The sequence below is a fragment of the Triturus cristatus genome, chromosome 3_2 (assembly GCF_964204655.1).
Source record: "Triturus cristatus chromosome 3_2, aTriCri1.1, whole genome shotgun sequence".
Classification (NCBI taxonomy): Eukaryota; Metazoa; Chordata; class Amphibia; order Caudata; family Salamandridae; genus Triturus; species Triturus cristatus.
In genome coordinates, this window is record NC_140584.1 from 115,986,385 (window position 1) to 116,007,773 (window position 21,389).

Genomic DNA, 21,389 nt, shown 5'->3' on the forward strand with positions numbered 1-21,389 from the left:
AGACGTCGCCGGTGGTGGCACATCCGTCTCTTCGGAACTTTCCCTACAGGACATCATGGGTGCCATTGATGGCATCAGGGAGACCATCGCCACGCAATACGAGGCCCTGGCCCGCAAGATCGATACGGTGGCGATTGATGTCACCTTAATACGGGCGGACCTCTCCAAAACAAACGAGAGGGTTCAAACTCTCGATGCGCGGACCTCCACCCTGGGTGCGGATGTGTCGGACCTGCAGGCCGCGCTTGGCGACATCAAGGTGGTCAATGAGCAGATGGCCCGGCGGCTGGAGGACTTCGAGGGACGGGCCCGACGCAACAACATCCGTGTCATCGGCGTACCGGAGTCCTCCGACGACCGCCCGGTTGACCTCCTGGTCGAGGACCTCATCCTCCAACAGCTGACCCCTGCGGGCTTGAGTAAATTTTTTGCCGTTGAACGGGCTCATCGAGTTCCGGGCGGGCGGCCACGGCCGGGGGCCCCCCCGAGGCCTATCGTGGCCAAACTGTTTTACTACAGAGACCGGGATGCGATTCTGCAGGCCTCGCGGGTCCATGGCCCGGTTCGACATGAGAACTCATCCATTAACTTTTATCCGGACTTTACTCAACTTGTCCAGAAACAGCGGATGGGATTCCAGGGGGTGAAACGTCGTCTTCGTGAGCTGGGCCTAAAGTATTCTATGCTCTACCCTGCCAAACTCCGAGTGGAACATGAGGATCGGACTGCCTTCTTTGACTCTCCTGTGGCCGTGAGTGACTGGTTGGACTCGCTGCCGGACAGAGGTGGCCGTCCCGGGCCCTCTGCGGGTGCCAACGGTGACGGGTCCCCTTTGGAGTGACTCTTGGTCCTTGATTTTGCCAATTTGCACTGCTCAGCTGGGTTGTACTTCTTTGGTTCAGTGTGTTTTGCTAGTACCTGTATGGGGGGCGGGCGGGGACGGGTCCCTTTCCTCCTCCGGGGTCTTTTTGTAGACTGGGGTTAGTTGGGCGACAGGCACACTGCAATTTGGGGGGGGGTTTTGGCCCGCAGGGGTGCAGGGTGGGGGGAGTTGGGTGTTGGGGGGGGTGGGGGGGAAGGAGGGGTTGTTTTGTAGTGTGGTTTTTGTTTGCAGGGCGAGGTATTGATTTTCTGCCACCTTTGGGACTTGTGCTACTTGCGGGGGGACCTCTGATCTATTGGAGGGGATGGGGGGAGACGGGTTGAAGCTGATGTCATGGAACGTCAATGGGTTGGGGGACCGTATCAAACGGGGTGTAGTTCTGCAGTATTTGCGTCGTCTGACTCCTGATGTGGTGTTTATCCAGGAGACGCATTTGGTTGGTAATGTCTGCCATGCAATGAACAGGGGGGGATACCGCCTCGTGGCTCACTCTGGTTTCACAACTGGCTCCAGGGGGGTGGGCATTCTCCTGCGAACCTCACTTCCGTTGGAGATCACGAGGGTGGTCTCAGATGACAGAGGGCGTTATGTTTGTCTGACTGGGAGGTGGGAGGGGCATCCCCTTGCCCTGGTCTCAATTTACGTCCCACCGGGCCTCCAGAATTCCACCTTCGCGGACTTGGGTCGAATGCTGCTTGAACTTCCGGATGGCCTTTTGCTTATGGGCGGGGATTTTAATTCGGTGGTTTCGGGTGACCTGGATCGTCACCCACCCAGGGCCCTCCCCGCTGCCCAGGCTTGGCTAGGTGGTCTGTTGGAGACCTTCGGCCTGGTGGATAGTTGGCGATTAATGCATCCGACCCAATGTCAATACACCTTTCACTCTGGGGCACATGGGAGTCTTTCTAGGTTAGACTATTTCCTTATGCCCGCGGCGCAGACGGGTCGAATTCGAGAGGTCAGGCACCTGGCGAGGGGTATCTCCGATCATTCCCCGCTGTGGCTTCTCTTTGACACCGAGTCGCGGTCTGCAGGGCGGATCGCTCCCATTAACCCGTGGTACCTGCGAGACCCTACGACCCGCGAGAGTCTGGTTAAGGCTATGGACCAATACTTTTTTGAAAACGAGGGGTCTGTGTTGTCTGCAATGTCCCTGTGGGAAGCCTTTAAAACCGTAATCCGCGGACACGCCCTCTCCCAGATAGTGGTGGCTAAGAAGCTCAGGAGTGAGGCGGTGGTGAAGCTGGAGACTGACATCTCGGGGCTGGAGTCGGCCTTGGAGGCGGGTGTCACTCCGGACGGGCTCCATGCCCTTAGCCTGAAACAGTTTGAATACAGATCTCTTGTCACCGACGCTGCCAAAACTATGTATAGGGAGCAGCAGGGTCGGTTGTATGATGCCGGGGACAAGGCGGGAAAGCTGATTGCGTGGCTGGACAAGAAGGAGAGAGTGAATCGTGTGGTCCCGGAGTTGCGTGTCTCGGATGGAGTGTGTGTGACTGAGCCTGGTGAGATTGTGGAATGTTTTGCCGACCACCTCCGGACTGTGTACTCCCCGGTGACTGATAGGGATGAGGAAGATTCTCGCCTTCTCCTGAGGGACATTGCTTTGCCTGGCCTTTCTGCCGAGGACCGTGAGCAGCTGGACGCTCCCTTGTCGGTAGACGAAATCGCGACTGCGATTCGGTCCCTTCGCTCGGGCAAGGCCATGGGTCCCAATGGTCTACCTATCGAATTATATAAGTTGCGCCCGGATAAACTAGCGCCCTTCCTCCGTCGTATGTTTCAGGAGTCCCTTGAGGCCGGTTCCCTTCCGGTCGACCAGCGACTGGCCACGATAGTCGTGATCCCCAAGGAAGGTAAGCCACGGGACCGCTGTGCCTCTTACAGGCCTATCTCACTGCTAAATGCAGAGCCTAAAATCCTGGCTAAAGTCCTTGCCAATCGTTTGTTGAGCGTCATCTGCGATCTGATTCATCCTGATCAATGCGGCTTCATCCCACATCGCAACACCGCCCTCAACTTGCGGCGTCTCCATGGCGCCCTCGCCAGGGCAGAGTACCTCTCCGAACCGGCCGTGCTGGTTTCTTTAGATGCCACGATGGCCTTTGACACCATCGAGTGGCCATTCCTCTGGGCTGTCTTGACCAAATTCGGCTTTGGGGAGGGATTTCTTGGCTGGGTGAAGCTTCTCTACACGGGACCCATGGCTCAGGTGGTGGTTAATGGGCGGGTCTCTCGGCCCTTCGCTCTCGGTAGGGGTACGAGGCAGGGGTGCCCGTTGTCCCCTCTGCTCTTTGCTCTCGCCCTGGAGCCACTCGCCGCTTGGCTCCGCTGGGAGCCCTCGATCAGGGGGATCCGGTGGGCCCCGGGCTTTGAGGATCGGGTCTCGTTATATGCTGACGATATCCTCCTGTATCTTACCTCGCCGCGGCAGTCGCTTAACGTTCTCTTCGATGTTCTGACTTCCTACGGGAGAAATTCGGGTCTCACGATTAACTGGTCTAAATCCTGTGTCTATCCTATCTCCGGCGGCCCCCCTCTCCTGCCGCCTCGGCTTCCGATCCAAATATCTCTGTCCGGCTTTAAATACCTGGGGATACACATCTCGTTGGACCCGGTAGCTCGCTATGAGCACAATCTCCTGCTTCCACTTCGGCGTTTGAGGGAAGACACGGCTCGGTGGTGTAGGCTGCCCCTGTCCCCACTGGGTCGGGCCGCATTGTTTAAAATGATGTCCCTTCCCAGGTTCCTCTATGCACTTCATAACTCCTTCGACATCATTCCAGTGGCCTACTTTCGGGAAGTAGAGAGCCTGCAGAGGAGACTGGTGTGGGACGGACGGGCGCGTATCGCCCTGGCCAAACTCACTCTCCCCTGGTACGACGGGGGCATCGCGCTTCCCGACATTCGCAGGTATTATTGGGCCTCACAGCTATCAGCCATTAACCATGCCACGTATGCGCCGGGCTTGAACCCGGCGTATGAGATGGATAAATTCCTGCTTCCCGGCGGCAACTATAACAGGGCGCTTTACTCCCGCTCGGCTGGACGGACCCTGACGGGCCCCACTAAGATCGCGGTACGGATTTGGAAGGCGGCCAATGTAGCCATGGGCTGGAGTGAGCGACTAACATGCGCTACTCCTTTATTTGCCTCCGACCGACTGGGAAGCCTCTGGACAACGAAGGGGTTTGACCGTTGGGACACGATTGGCATCAGTAGAGTGGGAGACTTATGGATGAAGGGCGCGGTTAAGACCTTCGCGGCGCTCCAGAGCGAATACGAACTCACGGAAAAGGAGTTCTTCCGATACGCCCAGGTTCGGCATGCCCTGCTCTCTGTCTTTGGGGAGGGGACCAAGATCCCGGCCTCTTCGCCCCGAGAGGACCGCATACTTGATGGTCATGTTCCCGACAGTACTATCTCCTTAATCTATAAAAAACTCATTAATAATCGGGCTGACCTATTGGTGCGCCTTAGGGAGACGTGGACGGGGGACGGGGTGGAATTGGACGACGAGGACTGGCAGTCCGCACTATCGTCCCCCAAGGAAGTTGCCATTCCAGCCCGTCTCCGCCTGGTCCAGTTAAAGATTCTCCACCGGGTGTATGTGACGGGCCCCCGTCTGGTCTCGATGGGATTCTCGGAAGATGGGCTCTGCAAGCGGGGGTGTGGGCTCAGTGCCACCTTTCTCCATATCCTTTGGAAGTGCCGGGAGGTGGCGGAATACTGGCGTCGGGTTCATGGGGTCATGGGACAAGTCACCGGGGTGGCGCTGCTGCCGGAGGTGCATCGCTGTGTCTTGAATGTGTGGGAGCCCAATGATTATAACGCGGCGCAGACTCGGTGGGCGGCCCTGGGCTACATGATTGCTAAGAGGGATATAGCGCAGCTTTGGGGCTCCCAGCGGCCACCCACCGTGTCAGTATGGAAGGAAAACATGGACTGGTGTATGTTCAGGGAGAAGACTGTATATGTGGCCCGCGGTAAACCCGGGGCATGGGGTAGAATTTGGGGGCAATGGAACGTGTATCGTGGGGGTATTTGTACGCCCCCCCTAGTGGACACCGATATTGCCTTGTCCCCCTGACCCTTGATGGTTCCTTGCAACTGATTGTAATAATCGAATATAGATGTTCCTTTCCCGGTACCCCCCCCTGATCTTTCAGTACTCCCTCCTGCTGATAGCTAATTGAAGGTTTGGAGTAAAGTCCCCCGGATGTAGCCTGACCCACGCTTTTTGCCCGTATGCCTCGCCTTTTGTTTTTTGTTGTTATTTATGGTAAATGTATGTCTCCTGCTTCTCTCGAGCTATCCTGAGCCATTTATGGGGCTGGGCCCCAGGTGTCGCCTACTGCTTTAACTAATGTACGATCCTTTCTGAATCTAGCGGCCGGCCCTGGTGGTTGTAGGCCCATGCTTGTAACTGATTTATTGTTTCAATAAAAATTTTGAAAAAAAAAAAAAACTTTTCTACAGTCCAAAAAATCAATTTTCTGATGAAAAACGAGGACCCGTGACCTGTCGAACTTTCTCCAGATGGTCAGAAAAGGTAATTTTTTAATGTTAAATTTTTTGACTGTAAATGGCTATTGCATGTGAATTATCACTTTTGGAACTAAAACAAGAGTGTTTAGAGTCATTTTAATGCCTGAAATTAGTTGAAATAGAAGCTTCTGAGTAGGAGAAAAAGTCTGTAAAAATGGCAATTTTGGTCACATTGAGGCTTTAAAAAGTAGTTATTCAACATGAGGCACAATCCAAATGACATTTTCAATCAACTTTTCTACAGTCCAAAAAATCAATTTTCTGATGAAAAACGAGGACCCGTGACCTGTCGAACTTTCTCCAGATGGTCAGAAATGGTAATTTTTTAATGAGTGTTTAGAGTCATTTTAATGCCTGAAATTGGTTGAAATAGAAGCTTCTGAGAAGGAGAAAAAGTCTGTAAAAATGGCAATTTTGGTCACATTGAGGCTTTAAAAATTAGTTATTCAACACGAGGCACAATCCAAATGACATTTTCAATCAACTTTTCTACACTCCAAAAAAATCAATTTTCTGATAAAAAACGAGGACCCGTGACCTGTCGAACTTTCTCCAGATGGTCAGAAAAGGTCATTTTTTAATGTTAAATTTTTTGACTTTAAATGGCTATTGCATGTGAATTATCACTTTTGGAACTAAAACAAGAGTGTTTATTGTCATTTTAATGCCTGAAATTGGTTGAAATAGAAGCTTCTGAGAAGGAGAAAAAGTCTGTCAAAATGGCAATTTTGGTCACATTGAGGCTTTAAAAAGTAGTTATTCAACACGAGACACAATCCAAATAACATTTTCAAAAAAAAAATTCTACAGTCCAAATAATCAATTTTCTGATGAAAAACGAGGACCCGTGACCTGTCGAACTTTCTCCAGATGGTCAGAAATGGTAAGTTTTTTAATGTTTAATTTTTTGACTGTAAATGACTATTGCATGTGAATTATCACTTTTGGAACTAAAACAAGAGTGTTTAGAGTCATTTTAATGCCTGAAATTAGGTGAAATAGAAGCTTCTGAGTAGGAGAAAAAGTCTGTAAAAATGGCAATTTTGGTCCCATTGAGGCTTTAAAAAGTAGTTATTCAACATGAGGCACAATCCAAATGACATTTTCAATCAACTTTTCTACAGTCCAAAAAATCAATTTTCTGATGAAAAACGAGGACCTGTGACCTGTCGAACTTTCTCCAGATGGTCAGAAATGGTAAGTTTTTTAATGTTTAATTTTTTGACTGTAAATGACTATTGCATGTGAATTATCACTTTTGGAACTAAAACAAGAGTGTTTAGAGTCATTTTAATGCCTGAAATTGGTCAAAATAGAAGCTTCTGAGTAGAATAAAAAGTCTATAAAAATGGTAATTTTGTTCACATTAAGGCTTTAAAAAGTAGTTATTCAACATGAGGCACAATCCAAATGACATTTTCAATCAATTTTTCTACAGTCCAAAAAATCAATTTTCTGATGAAAAACGAGGACCCGTGACCTGTCGAACTTTTTCCAGATGTTCAGAAATGGTAATTTTTTAATGTATAATTTTTTGACTGTAAATGACTATTGCATGTGAATTATCACTTTTGGAACTAAAACAAGAGTGTTTAGAGTCATTTTAATGCCTGAAATGGGTCGAAATAGAAGCTTCTGAGTAGAAGAAAAAGTCTGTAAAAATGGCAATTTTGTTCACATTAAGGCTTTAAAAAGTAGTTATTCAACATGAGGCACAATCCAAATGACATTTTCAATCAATTTTTCTACAGTACAAAAAAATCAATTTTCTGATGAAAAACGGGGACCCGTGACCTGTCGAACTTTCTCCAGATGGTCAGAAAAGGTAATTTTTTAATGTTTAAGTTTTTTGACTGTAAATGACTATTGTATGTGAATTATCACTTTCGAAACTAAAACAAGAGTGTTTAGTGTCATTTTAATGCCTGAAATTGGTCGAAATAGAAGCTTCTGAGTAGGAGAAAAAGTCTGTAAAAATGTCAATTTTGGTCACATTGAGGCTTTAAAAAGTAGTTATTCAACATGAGGCACAATCCAAATGACATTTTCAATCAATTTTTTTACAGTCCAAAAAATCAATTTTCTCATGAAAAACGAGGACCCGTGACCTGTCGAACTTTCTCCAGATGGTCAGAAATGGTAATTTTTTAATGTTTAATTTTTTGACCATAAATGACTATTGCATGTGAATTATCACTTTTGGAACTAAAACAAGAGTATTTAGAGTCATTTTAATGCCTGAAATTGGTCGAAATAGAAGCTTCTGAGTAGAAGAAAAAGTCTGTAAAAATGGCAATTTTGTTCACATTAAGGCTTTAAAAAGTAGTTATTCAACATGAGGCACAATCCAAATGACATTTTCAATCAATTTTTCTACATTACAAAAAATCAATTTTCTGATGAAAAACGAGGACCCATGACCTGTCGAACTTTCTCCAGATGGTCAGAAATGGTAATTTTTTAATGTATAATTTTTTGACTGTAAATGACTATTGCATGTGTATTATCACTTTCAAAACTAAAACAAGAGTGTTTAGAGTCATTTTAATGCCTGAAATTGGTCGAAATAGAAGCTTCTGAGTAGAATAAAAAGTCTATCAAAATGGCAATTTTGTTCACATTAAGGCTTTAAAAAGTAGTTATTCAACATGAGGCACAATCCAAATGACATTTTCAATCAATTTTTTTACAGTCCAAAAAATCAATTTTCTGATGAAAAACGAGGACCCGTGACCTGTCGAACTTTCTCCAGATGGTCAGAAATGGTAATTTTTTAATGTATAAGTTTTTTGACTGTAAATGACTATTGCATGTGAATTATCACTTTTGGAACTAAAACAAGAGTGTTTAGAGTCATTTTAATGCCTGAAATGGGTCGAAATAGAAGCTTCTGAGTAGAAGAAAAAGTCTGTAAAAATGGCAATTTTGTTCACATTAAGGCTTTAAAAAGTAGTTATTCAACATGAGGCACAATCCAAATTACATTTTCAGTCAATTTTTCTACAGTCCAAAAAATCAATTTTCTGATGAAAAACAAGGACCCGTGACCTGTCGAACTTTCTCCAGATGGTCAGAAATGATAAGTTTTTTAATGTTTAATTTTTTGACTGTAAATGACTATTGCATGTGAATTATCACTTTTGGAACTAAAACAAGAGTGTTTAGAGTCATTTTAATGCCTGAAATTGGTCAAAATAGAAGCTTCTGAGTAGAATAAAAAGTCTATCAAAATGGCAATTTTGTTCACATTAAGGCTTTAAAAAGTAGTTATTCAACATGAGGCACAATCCAAATGACATTTTCAATCAATTTTTTTACAGTCCAAAAAATCAATTTTCTGATGAAAAACGAGGACCCGTGACCTGTCGAACTTTCTCCAGATGGTCAGAAAAGGTAATTTTTTAATGTTTAAGTTTTTTGACTGTAAATGACTATTGTATGTGAATTATCACTTTCGAAACTAAAACAAGAGTGTTTAGTGTCATTTTAATGCCTGAAATTGGTCGAAATAGAAGCTTCTGAGTAGGAGAAAAAGTCTGTAAAAATGTCAATTTTGGTCACATTGAGGCTTTAAAAAGTAGTTATTCAACATGAGGCACAATCCAAATGACATTTTCAATCAATTTTTCTACAGTACAAAAAATCAATTTTCTGATGAAAAATGAGGACCCGTGACCTGTCGAACTTTCTCCAGATGGTCAGAAATGGTAATTTTTTAATGTATAAGTTTTTTGACTGTAAATGACTATTGCATGTGTATTATCACTTTTGGAACTAAAACAAGAGTGTTTAGAGTCATTTTAATGCCTGAAATGGGTCGAAATAGAAGCTTCTGAGTAGAAGAAAAAGTCTGTAAAAATGGCAATTTTGTTCACATTAAGGCTTTAAAAAGTAGTTATTCAACATGAGGCACAATCCAAATTACATTTTCAGTCAATTTTTCTACAGTCCAAAAAATCAATTTTCTGATGAAAAACAAGGACCCGTGACCTGTCGAACTTTCTCCAGATGGTCAGAAATGATAAGTTTTTTAATGTTTAATTTTTTGACTGTAAATGACTATTGCATGTGAATTATCACTTTTGGAACTAAAACAAGAGTGTTTAGAGTCATTTTAATGCCTGAAATTGGTCAAAATAGAAGCTTCTGAGTAGAATAAAAAGTCTATCAAAATGGCAATTTTGTTCACATTAAGGCTTTAAAAAGTAGTTATTCAACATGAGGCACAATCCAAATGACATTTTCAATCAATTTTTTTACAGTCCAAAAAATCAATTTTCTGATGAAAAACGAGGACCCGTGACCTGTCGAACTTTCTCCAGATGGTCAGAAAAGGTAATTTTTTAATGTTTAAGTTTTTTGACTGTAAATGACTATTGTATGTGAATTATCACTTTCGAAACTAAAACAAGAGTGTTTAGTGTCATTTTAATGCCTGAAATTGGTCGAAATAGAAGCTTCTGAGTAGGAGAAAAAGTCTGTAAAAATGTCAATTTTGGTCACATTGAGGCTTTAAAAAGTAGTTATTCAACATGAGGCACAATCCAAATGACATTTTCAATCAATTTTTCTACAGTACAAAAAATCAATTTTCTGATGAAAAATGAGGACCCGTGACCTGTCGAACTTTCTCCAGATGGTCAGAAATGGTAATTTTTTAATGTATAATTTTTTGACAGTAAATGACTATTGCATGTGTATTATCACTTTCAAAACTAAAACAAGAGTGTTTAGAGTCATTTTAATGCCTGAAATTGGTCGAAATAGAAGCTTCTGAGTAGAATAAAAAGTCTATCAAAATGGCAATTTTGTTCACATTAAGGCTTTAAAAAGTAGTTATTCAACATGAGGCACAATCCAAATGACATTTTCAATCAATTTTTTTACAGTCCAAAAAATTAATTTTCTGATGAAAAACGAGGACCCCGTGACCTGTCGAACTTTCTCCAGATGGTCAGAAAAGGTAATTTTTTAATGTTTAAGTTTTTTGACTGTAAATGACTATTGTATGTGAATTATCACTTTCGAAACTAAAACAAGAGTGTTTAGTGTCATTTTAATGCCTGAAATTGGTCGAAATAGAAGCTTCTGAGTAGGAGAAAAAGTCTGTAAAAATGTCAATTTTGGTCACATTGAGGCTTTAAAAAGTAGTTATTCAACATGAGGCACAATCCAAATGACATTTTCAATCAACTTTTCTACAGTCCAAAAAATCAATTTTCTGATGAAAAACGAGGACCCGTGACCTGTCGAACTTTTTCCAGATGTTCAGAAATGGTAATTTTTTAATGTATAATTTTTTGACTGTAAATGACTATTGCATGTGAATTATCACTTTTGGAACTAAAACAAGAGTGTTTAGAGTCATTTTAATGCCTGAAATGGGTCGAAATAGAAGCTTCTGAGTAGAAGAAAAAGTCTGTAAAAATGGCAATTTTGTTCACATTAAGGCTTTAAAAAGTAGTTATTCAACATGAGGCACAATCCAAATGACATTTTCAATCAATTTTTTTACAGTCCAAAAAATCAATTTTCTCATGAAAAACGAGGACCCGTGACCTGTCGAACTTTCTCCAGATGGTCAGAAATGGTAAGTTTTTTAATGTTTAATTTTTTGACTGTAAATGACTATTGCATGTGAATTATTACTTTTGGAACTAAAACAAGAGTGTTTAGAGTCATTTTAATGTCTGAAATTGGTCAAAATAGAAGCTTCTGAGTAGAATACAAAGTCTATCAAAATGGCAATTTTGTTCACATTAAGGCTTTAAAAAGTAGTTATTCAACATGAGGCACAATCCAAATGACATTTTCAATCAATTTTTTTACAATCCAAAAAATCAATTTTCTCATGAAAAACGAGGACCCGTGACCTGTCGAACTTTCTCCAGATGGTCAGAAATGGTAATTTTTTAATGTTTAATTTTTTGACCATAAATGACTATTGCATGTGAATTATCACTTTTGGAACTAAAACAAGAGTGTTTAGAGTCATTTTAATGCCTGAAATTGGTCGAAATAGAAGCTTCTGAGTAGAAGAAAAAGTCTGTAAAAATGGCAATTTTGTTCACATTAAGGCTTTAAAAAGTAGTTATTCAACATGAGGCACAATCCAAATGACATTTTCAATCAATTTTTCTACAGTACAAAAAATCAATTTTCTGATGAAAAATGAGGACCCGTGACCTGTCGAACTTTCTCCAGATGGTCAGAAATGGTAATTTTTTAATGTATAATTTTTTGACTGTAAATGACTATTGCATGTGTATTATCACTTTCAAAACTAAAACAAGAGTGTTTAGAGTCATTTTAATGCCTGAAATTGGTCGAAATAGAAGCTTCTGAGTAGAAGAAAAAGACTGTAAAAATGGCAATTTTGTTCACATTAAGGCTTTAAAAAGTAGTTATTCAACATGAGGCACAATCCAAATGACATTTTCAATCAATTTTTCTACAGTCCAAAAAATCAATTTTCTGATGAAAAACGAGGACCCGTGACCTGTCGAAATTTCTCCAGATGGTCAGAAATGGTAAGTTTTTTAATGTTTAATTTTTTGACTGTAAATGACTATTGCATGTGAATTATCACTTTTGGAACTAAAACAAGAGTGTTTAGAGCCATTTTAATGCCTGAAATTGGTCAAAATAGAAGCTTCTGAGTAGAATAAAAAGTCTATCAAAATGGCAATTTTGTTCACATTAAGGCTTTAAAAAGTAGTTATTCAACATGAGGCACAATCCAAATGACATTTTCAATCAATTTTTTTACAGTCCAAAAAATCAATTTTCTGATGAAAAACGAGGACCCCGTGACCTGTCGAACTTTCTCCAGATGGTCAGAAATGGTAATTTTTTAATGTATAATTTTTTGACTGTAAATGACTATTGCATGTGAATTATCACTTTTGGAACTAAAACAAGAGTGTTTAGAGTCATTTTAATGCCTGAAATTGGTCAAAATAGAAGCTTCTGAGTAGAATAAAAAGTCTATCAAAATGGCAATTTTGTTCACATTAAGGCTTTAAAAAGTAGTTATTCAACATGAGGCACAATCCAAATGACATTTTCAATCAATTTTTTTACAGTCCAAAAAATCAATTTTCTCATGAAAAACGAGGACCCGTGACCTGTCGAACTTTCTCCAGATGGTCAGAAATGGTAATTTTTTAATGTTTAATTTTTTGACCATAAATGACTATTGCATGTGAATTATCACTTTTGGAACTAAAACAAGAGTGTTTAGAGTCATTTTAATGCCTGAAATTGGTCGAAATAGAAGCTTCTGAGTAGAAGAAAAAGTCTGTAAAAATGGCAATTTTGTTCACATTAAGGCTTTAAAAAGTAGTTATTCAACATGAGGCACAATCCAAATGACATTTTCAATCAATTTTTCTACAGTACAAAAAATCAATTTTCTGATGAAAAATGAGGACCCGTGACCTGTCGAACTTTCTCCAGATGGTCAGAAATGGTAATTTTTTAATGTATAATTTTTTGACTGTAAATGACTATTGCATGTGTATTATCACTTTCAAAACTAAAACAAGAGTGTTTAGAGTCATTTTAATGCCTGAAATTGGTCGAAATAGAAGCTTCTGAGTAGAAGAAAAAGTCTGTAAAAATGGCAATTTTGTTCACATTAAGGCTTTAAAAAGTAGTTATTCAACATGAGGCACAATCCAAATGACATTTTCAATCAATTTTTCTACAGTCCAAAAAATCAATTTTCTGATGAAAAACGAGGACCCGTGACCTGTCGAAATTTCTCCAGATGGTCAGAAATGGTAAGTTTTTTAATGTTTAATTTTTTGACTGTAAATGACTATTGCATGTGAATTATCACTTTTGGAACTAAAACAAGAGTGTTTAGAGCCATTTTAATGCCTGAAATTGGTCAAAATAGAAGCTTCTGAGTAGAATAAAAAGTCTATCAAAATGGCAATTTTGTTCACATTAAGGCTTTAAAAAGTAGTTATTCAACATGAGGCACAATCCAAATGACATTTTCAATCAATTTTTTTACAGTCCAAAAAATCAATTTTCTGATGAAAAACGAGGACCCCGTGACCTGTCGAACTTTCTCCAGATGGTCAGAAATGGTAATTTTTTAATGTATAATTTTTTGACTGTAAATGACTATTGCATGTGAATTATCACTTTTGGAACTAAAACAAGAGTGTTTAGAGTCATTTTAATGCCTGAAATGGGTCGAAATAGAAGCTTCTGAGTAGAAGAAAAAGTCTGTAAAAATGGCAATTTTGTTCACATTAAGGCTTTAAAAAGTAGTTATTCAACATGAGGCACAATCCAAATGACATTTTCAATCAATTTTTCTACAGTACAAAAAAATCAATTTTCTGATGAAAAACAAGGACCCGTGACCTGTCGAACTTTCTCCAGATGGTCAGAAATGGTAAGTTTTTTAATGTTTAATTTTTTGACTGTAAATGACTATTGCATGTGAATTATTACTTTTGGAACTAAAACAAGAGTGTTTAGAGTCATTTTAATGCCTGAAATTGGTCAAAATAGAAGCTTCTGAGTAGAATACAAAGTCTATCAAAATGGCAATTTTGTTCACATTAAGGCTTTAAAAAGTAGTTATTCAACATGAGGCACAATCCAAATGACATTTTCAATCAATTTTTTTACAGTCCAAAAAATCAATTTTCTCATGAAAAACGAGGACCCGTGACCTGTCGAACTTTCTCCAGATGGTCAGAAATGGTAAGTTTTTTAATGTTTAATTTTTTGACTGTAAATGACTATTGCATGTGAATTATTACTTTTGGAACTAAAACAAGAGTGTTTAGAGTCATTTTAATGCCTGAAATTGGTCAAAATAGAAGCTTCTGAGTAGAATACAAAGTCTATCAAAATGGCAATTTTGTTCACATTAAGGCTTTAAAAAGTAGTTATTCAACATGAGGCACAATCCAAATGACATTTTCAATCAATTTTTTTACAATCCAAAAAATCAATTTTCTCATGAAAAACGAGGACCCGTGACCTGTCGAACTTTCTCCAGATGGTCAGAAATGGTAATTTTTTAATGTTTAATTTTTTGACCATAAATGACTATTGCATGTGAATTATCACTTTTGGAACTAAAACAAGAGTGTTTAGAGTCATTTTAATGCCTGAAATTGGTCGAAATAGAAGCTTCTGAGTAGAAGAAAAAGTCTGTAAAAATGGCAATTTTGTTCACATTAAGGCTTTAAAAAGTAGTTATTCAACATGAGGCACAATCCAAATGACATTTTCAATCAATTTTTCTACAGTACAAAAAATCAATTTTCTGATGAAAAATGAGGACCCGTGACCTGTCGAACTTTCTCCAGATGGTCAGAAATGGTAATTTTTTAATGTATAATTTTTTGACTGTAAATGACTATTGCATGTGTATTATCACTTTCAAAACTAAAACAAGAGTGTTTAGAGTCATTTTAATGCCTGAAATTGGTCGAAATAGAAGCTTCTGAGTAGAAGAAAAAGTCTGTAAAAATGGCAATTTTGTTCACATTAAGGCTTTAAAAAGTAGTTATTCAACATGAGGCACAATCCAAATGACATTTTCAATCAATTTTTCTACAGTCCAAAAAATCAATTTTCTGATGAAAAACGAGGACCCGTGACCTGTCGAACTTTCTCCAGATGGTCAGAAATGGTAAGTTTTTTAATGTTTAATTTTTTGACTGTAAATGACTATTGCATGTGAATTATCACTTTTGGAACTAAAACAAGAGTGTTTAGAGCCATTTTAATGCCTGAAATTGGTCAAAATAGAAGCTTCTGAGTAGAATAAAAAGTCTATCAAAATGGCAATTTTGTTCACATTAAGGCTTTAAAAAGTAGTTATTCAACATGAGGCACAATCCAAATGACATTTTCAATCAATTTTTTTACAGTCCAAAAAATCAATTTTCTGATGAAAAACGAGGACCCCGTGACCTGTCGAACTTTCTCCAGATGGTCAGAAATGGTAATTTTTTAATGTTTAATTTTTTGACTATAAATGACTATTGCATGTGAATTATCACTTTTGGAACTAAAACAAGAGTGTTTAGAGTCATTTTAATGCCTGAAATTGGTCGAAATAGAAGCTTCTGAGTAGAAGAAAAAGTCTGTAAAAATGGCAATTTTGTTCACATTAAGGCTTTAAAAAGTAGTTATTCAACATGAGGCACAATCCAAATGACATTTTCAATCAATTTTTCTACAGTCCAAAAAATCAATTTTCTGATGAAAAACGAGGACCCGTGACCTGTCGAACTTTCTCCAGATGGTCAGAAATGGTAATTTTTTAATGTATAATTTTTTGACTGTAAATGACTATTGCATGTGAATTATCACTTTTGGAACTAAAACAAGAGTGTTTAGAGTCATTTTAATGCCTGAAATGGGTCGAAATAGAAGCTTCTGAGTAGAAGAAAAAGTCTGTAAAAATGGCAATTTTGTTCACATTAAGGCTTTAAAAAGTAGTTATTCAACATGAGGCACAATCCAAATGACATTTTCAATCAATTTTTCTACAGTACAAAAAAATCAATTTTCTGATGAAAAACAAGGACCCGTGACCTGTCGAACTTTCTCCAGATGGTCAGAAATGGTAAGTTTTTTAATGTTTAATTTTTTGACTGTAAATGACTATTGCATGTGAATTATTACTTTTGGAACTAAAACAAGAGTGTTTAGAGTCATTTTAATGCCTGAAATTGGTCAAAATAGAAGCTTCTGAGTAGAATACAAAGTCTATCAAAATGGCAATTTTGTTCACATTAAGGCTTTAAAAAGTAGTTATTCAACATGAGGCACAAGCCAAATGACATTTTCAATCAATTTTTTTACAGTCCAAAAAATCAATTTTCTCATGAAAAACGAGGACCCGTGACCTGTCGAACTTTCTCCAGATGGTCAGAAATGGTAATTTTTTAATGTTTAATTTTTTGACCATAAATGACTATTGCATGTGAATTATCACTTTTGTAACTAAAACAAAAGTGTTTAGAGTCATTTTAATGCCTGAAATTGGTCGAAATAGAAGCTTCTGAGTAGAATAAAAAGTCTGTAAAAATGGCAATTTTGTTCACATTAAGGCTTTAAAAAGTAGTTATTCAACATGAGGCACAATCCAAATGACATTTTCAATCAATTTTTCTACAGTACAAAAAATCAATTTTCTGATGAAAAATGAGGACCCGTGACCTGTCGAACTTTCTCCAGATGGTCAGAAATGGTAATTTTTTAATGTATAAGTTTTTTGACTGTAAATGACTATTGCATGTGAATTATCACTTTTGGAACTAAAACAAGAGTGTTTAGAGTCATTTTAATGCCTGAAATGGGTCGAAATAGAAGCTTCTGAGTAGAAGAAAAAGTCTGTAAAAATGGCAATTTTGTTCACATTAAGGCTTTAAAAAGTAGTTATTCAACATGAGGCACAATCCAAATTACATTTTCAGTCAATTTTTCTACAGTCCAAAAAATCAATTTTCTGATGAAAAACAAGGACCCGTGACCTGTCGAACTTTCTCCAGATGGTCAGAAATGATAAGTTTTTTAATGTTTAATTTTTTGACTGTAAATGACTATTGCATGTGAATTATCACTTTTGGAACTAAAACAAGAGTGTTTAGAGTCATTTTAATGCCTGAAATTGGTCAAAATAGAAGCTTCTGAGTAGAATAAAAAGTCTATCAAAATGGCAATTTTGTTCACATTAAGGCTTTAAAAAGTAGTTATTCAACATGAGGCACAATCCAAATGACATTTTCAATCAATTTTTTTACAGTCCAAAAAATCAATTTTCTGATGAAAAACGAGGACCCGTGACCTGTCGAACTTTCTCCAGATGGTCAGAAAAGGTAATTTTTTAATGTTTAAGTTTTTTGACTGTAAATGACTATTGTATGTGAATTATCACTTTCGAAACTAAAACAAGAGTGTTTAGTGTCATTTTAATGCCTGAAATTGGTCGAAATAGAAGCTTCTGAGTAGGAGAAAAAGTCTGTAAAAATGTCAATTTTGGTCACATTGAGGCTTTAAAAAGTAGTTATTCAACATGAGGCACAATCCAAATGACATTTTCAATCAATTTTTCTACAGTACAAAAAATCAATTTTCTGATGAAAAATGAGGACCCGTGACCTGTCGAACTTTCTCCAGATGGTCAGAAATGGTAATTTTTTAATGTATAATTTTTTGACAGTAAATGACTATTGCATGTGTATTATCACTTTCAAAACTAAAACAAGAGTGTTTAGAGTCATTTTAATGCCTGAAATTGGTCGAAATAGAAGCTTCTGAGTAGAATAAAAAGTCTATCAAAATGGCAATTTTGTTCACATTAAGGCTTTAAAAAGTAGTTATTCCACATGAGGCACAATCCAAATGACATTTTCAATCAATTTTTTTACAGTCCAAAAAATTAATTTTCTGATGAAAAACGAGGACCCCGTGACCTGTCGAACTTTCTCCAGATGGTCAGAAAAGGTAATTTTTTAATGTTTAAGTTTTTTGACTGTAAATGACTATTGTATGTGAATTATCACTTTCGAAACTAAAACAAGAGTGTTTAGTGTCATTTTAATGCCTGAAATTGGTCGAAATAGAAGCTTCTGAGTAGGAGAAAAAGTCTGTAAAAATGTCAATTTTGGTCACATTGAGGCTTTAAAAAGTAGTTATTCAACATGAGGCACAATCCAAATGACATTTTCAATCAACTTTTCTACAGTCCAAAAAATCAATTTTCTGATGAAAAACGAGGACCCGTGACCTGTCGAACTTTCTCCAGATGGTCAGAAATGGTAAGTTTTTTAATGTTTAATTTTTTGACCATAAATGACTATTGCATGTGAATTATCACTTTTGTAACTAAAACAAAAGTGTTTAGAGTCATTTTAATGCCTGAAATTGGTCGAAATAGAAGCTTCTGAGTAGAAGAAAAAGTCTGTAAAAATGGCAATTTTGTTCACATTAAGGCTTTAAAAAGTAGTTATTCAACATGAGGCACAATCCAAATGACATTTTCAATCAATTTTTCTACAGTACAAAAAATCAATTTTCTGATGAAAAATGAGGACCCGTGACCTGTCGAACTTTCTCCAGATGGTCAGAAATGGTAATTTTTTAATGTATAAGTTTTTTGACTGTAAATGACTATTGCATGTGAATTATCACTTTTGGAACTAAAACAAGAGTGTTTAGAGTCATTTTAATGCCTGAAATGGGTCGAAATAGAAGCTTCTGAGTAGAAGAAAAAGTCTGTAAAAATGGCAATTTTGTTCACATTAAGGCTTTAAAAAGTAGTTATTCAACATGAGGCACAATCCAAATTACATTTTCAGTCAATTTTTCTACAGTCCAAAAAATCAATTTTCTGATGAAAAACAAGGACCCGTGACCTGTCGAACTTTCTCCAGATGGTCAGAAATGATAAGTTTTTTAATGTTTAATTTTTTGACTGTAAATGACTATTGCATGTGAATTATCACTTTTGGAACTAAAACAAGAGTGTTTAGAGTCATTTTAATGCCTGAAATTGGTCAAAATAGAAGCTTCTGAGTAGAATAAAAAGTCTATCAAAATGGCAATTTTGTTCACATTAAGGCTTTAAAAAGTAGTTATTCAACATGAGGCACAATCCAAATGACATTTTCAATCAATTTTTTTACAGTCCAAAAAATCAATTTTCTGATGAAAAACGAGGACCCGTGACCTGTCGAACTTTCTCCAGATGGTCAGAAAAGGTAATTTTTTAATGTTTAAGTTTTTTGACTGTAAATGACTATTGCATGTGAATTATTACTTTTGGAACTAAAACAAGAGTGTTTAGAGTCATTTTAATGCCTGAAATTGGTCAAAATAGAAGCTTCTGAGTAGAATACAAAGTCTATCAAAATGGCAATTTTGTTCACATTAAGGCTTTAAAAAGTAGTTATTCAACATGAGGCACAATCCAAATGACATTTTCAATCAATTTTTTTACAATCCAAAAAATCAATTTTCTCATGAAAAACGAGGACCCGTGACCTGTCGAACTTTCTCCAGATGGTCAGAAATGGTAATTTTTTAATGTTTAATTTTTTGACCATAAATGACTATTGCATGTGAATTATCACTTTTGGAACTAAAACAAGAGTGTTTAGAGTCATTTTAATGCCTGAAATTGGTCGAAATAGAAGCTTCTGAGTAGAAGAAAAAGTCTGTAAAAATGGCAATTTTGTTCACATTAAGGCTTTAAAAAGTAGTTATTCAACATGAGGCACAATCCAAATGACATTTTCAATCAATTTTTCTACAGTACAAAAAATCAATTTTCTGATGAAAAATGAGGACCCGTGACCTGTCGAACTTTCTCCAGATGGTCAGAAATGGTAATTTTTTAATGTATAATTTTTTGACTGTAAATGACTATTGCATGTGTATTATCACTTTCAAAACTAAAACAAGAGTGTTTAGAGTCATTTTAATGCCTGAAATTGGTCGAAATAGAAGCTTCTGAGTAGAAGAAAAAGTCTGTAAAAATGGCAATTTTGTTCACATTAAGGCTTTAAAAAGTAGTTATTCAACATGAGGCACAATCCAAATGACATTTTCAATCAATTTTTCTACAGTCCAAAAAATCAATTTTCTGATGAAAAACGAGGACCCGTGACCTGTCGAAATTTCTCCAGATGGTCAGAAATGGTAAGTTTTTTAATGTTTAATTTTTTGACTGTAAATGACTATTGCATGTGAATTATCACTTTTGGAACTAAAACAAGAGTGTTTAGAGCCATTTTAATGCCTGAAATTGGTCAAAATAGAAGCTTCTGAGTAGAATAAAAAGTCTATCAAAATGGCAATTTTGTTCACATTAAGGCTTTAAAAAGTAGTTATTCAACATGAGGCACAATCCAAATGACATTTTCAATCAATTTTTTTACAGTCCAAAAAATCAATTTTCTGATGAAAAACGAGGACCCCGTGACCTGTCGAACTTTCTCCAGATGGTCAGAAATGGTAATTTTTTAATGTATAATTTTTTGACTGTAAATGACTATTGCATGTGAATTATCACTTTTGGAACTAAAACAAGAGTGTTTAGAGTCATTTTAATGCCTGAAATTGGTCAAAATAGAAGCTTCTGAGTAGAATAAAAAGTCTATCAAAATGGCAATTTTGTTCACATTAAGGCTTTAAAAAGTAGTTATTCAACATGAGGCACAATCCAAATGACATTTTCAATCAATTTTTTTACAGTCCAAAAAATCAATTTTCTCATGAAAAACGAGGACCCGTGACCTGTCGAACTTTCTCCAGATGGTCAGAAATGGTAATTTTTTAATGTTTAATTTTTTGACCATAAATGACTATTGCATGTGAATTATCACTTTTGGAACTAAAACAAGAGTGTTTAGAGTCATTTTAATGCCTGAAATTGGTCGAAATAGAAGCTTCTGAGTAGAAGAAAAAGTCTGTAAAAATGGCAATTTTGTTCACATTAAGGCTTTAAAAAGTAGTTATTCAACATGAGGCACAATCCAAATGACATTTTCAATCAATTTTTCTACAGTACAAAAAATCAATTTTCTGATGAAAAATGAGGACCCGTGACCTGTCGAACTTTCTCCAGATGGTCAGAAATGGTAATTTTTTAATGTATAATTTTTTGACTGTAAATGACTATTGCATGTGTATTATCACTTTCAAAACTAAAACAAGAGTGTTTAGAGTCATTTTAATGCCTGAAATTGGTCGAAATAGAAGCTTCTGAGTAGAAGAAAAAGTCTGTAAAAATGGCAATTTTGTTCACATTAAGGCTTTAAAAAGTAGTTATTCAACATGAGGCACAATCCAAATGACATTTTCAATCAATTTTTCTACAGTCCAAAAAATCAATTTTCTGATGAAAAACGAGGACCCGTGACCTGTCGAAATTTCTCCAGATGGTCAGAAATGGTAAGTTTTTTAA